Source organism: Gorilla gorilla, chromosome 21, assembly GCF_029281585.2.
Source record: "Gorilla gorilla gorilla isolate KB3781 chromosome 21, NHGRI_mGorGor1-v2.1_pri, whole genome shotgun sequence".
Lineage (NCBI taxonomy): Eukaryota > Metazoa > Chordata > Mammalia > Primates > Hominidae > Gorilla > Gorilla gorilla.
Genome location: NC_073245.2, coordinates 10,509,750 through 10,511,695, shown reverse-complemented (window position 1 = coordinate 10,511,695; position 1,946 = coordinate 10,509,750). Strand labels below are relative to the sequence as shown.

The 1,946-nt window shown below is 34.5% G+C and overlaps 1 non-coding gene across 1 annotated transcript; it reads left to right on the top strand.

The window, feature by feature from the left end:
* The first annotated feature begins 1,351 nt into the window (after window positions 1-1,351).
* On the top strand, window positions 1,352-1,414 carry LOC115931764 (U7 small nuclear RNA). Its single transcript, XR_004068219.1, has one exon. It is a non-coding gene; the product is annotated as a U7 small nuclear RNA (small nuclear RNA).
* Window positions 1,415-1,946: the final 532 nt, after the last annotated feature.

The following is a 1,946-nucleotide window of genomic DNA, read 5'->3' as shown; positions in this document are numbered from 1 at the left end:
GTGTTGTGGCATGCACCTATAATCCCAACTACGCAGGAGCCTGAGGCACAACAATCGTTTGAACCTGGGAGGCGGAGGTTGCAGTGAGCTGAGATCACGCCACTGCACTCCAGCCTAGGTAACAGAGCAAGACTCCATCTCAAAAAAAAAAAAAAAAAAAAAAAAAAAGACTTAATACTTTGAAGATGTCAGTACTACACAAAGCAATCTATAGAATTAATGCAATTCCTATCAAAATCTGAAGGATTTCTTTTTGCAGAAATAGAAAAATTCATCCTAAAATTCATATGGAGTTTCAAGAGATCCTCAAATATCCAAAACAATCTTGACAAAGAACAAAGTTGGAGGTCTCACACTTCCTGATTTGAAAACTTACTACAAAACTACAGTAATCAAAGCAGTGTCATACTGGCATAAGAACAGACATACACACCAGTAGAACAAAATACAGCCCAGAAATAAAACCTCATATATATGGTCAAATGATTTTTGACAAGACTGCCAAGACCATTCAATGAGGGAAAGTACAGTCTTTTCAACATGCAAAAGAATGAATTTGAACCATTACCTTACATCGTATGCAACAATTAACTCAAAATAGATCAAAGACCTAAACGTAAGAAATAAAACTATACAACTCTTAGAAGAAAACATAGGGAGAAAACTTCTTGAAATTGAATTTGACAATGATTTCTTGAATATGATACCAAAAGCACAGGTAACAAAAGGAAAAAGACAAATTAGACTTCAGGAAAATTTAGAAATTTTGCACATCAAAAGACAGTATTAATAGAGTAAAAAGAAACCCAGAGAATGAGAGAAAATATTTGGAAAGCATACATCTTATATGCCTTCTGATATGAAAAAGCATATATAATATGTGATAAAGGATACATCTGGATTGATATCCAGAATAAATAAAGAATTCCTAAAACTCTACAGCAAAAAACACCCCACCAACCCAATTCAAAAATGACTTGAGCAGATATTTCTCCAAAAAAAAGATATACAAATGCCCAATAAGTATACGAAAAGATGTTCAACATCATTTATCATTAGGGAAATGCAGTCAAAACTATAATGAGGTACCACCTCAAACCCACTAAGATGGCTACTATTAAAAAAAAAAAAAGAAAATAATAAGCGTTTGCAAGGATGCGGAGAAACTGGAGCCCTGTCCACCGTTGGTGGGAATGTAAAATGATACAGCCTCTTGGAAAACAGTGTGGTGGTTCCTAAAAATAATTAAACATAAAACTACCCTATGAGCCAGCATTAGAAAACAAAAAATTTACCAGGAAAGAAGTTTTTCAAGGGTCTTTAGAATGATAAATCACCAAATTAAAAATACAAGTTTTATAGCTCTTTCAGAGTTTGTCTAGCAGATTTTCCAGTTTTTAATCAGAAAACCCCCATGGGAAAAAAATACAACAGATATTTCAAGGGAAAAAAATTACCAAGGGGTTAGTCTGTCCAAGGTAGAAAAAAGCAGCAATTTTCTGCTATGATCATTATAAAGGCAATCACTTATTTTCAGACATAGTGTATTGCACAAGTAAGAAATAAAGTTGTTTTTGTTAGGGAGTCTAACAGGAAAGCCTCCAATCTTCATTTATTTGAGGATTTAGAGCTAGACAGGTAGCACTGGTTTTTCTCAGAGTGCAAAGTGCTTTTATCATTTAATTATAGTCATGCATCCCAGAAGGACATTTTGGTCAAAGACCATCCATGTATATGACAGTGATTCCATAATATTTTAATGAAGCTGAAAAATTCCTATCACCAAGTGACATTGTAGCTATTTTAACATCATAGTGCAATGTATTATTCACGTTTCGGGTGAAGCTGTTGTAAACAAACCTACTACGCTGCAGTGGTATAAAAGTCTAGCACATACAGTTACATACATAGCTAGGTGCGGTGGCTCACGCCTATAATCCCAGCAC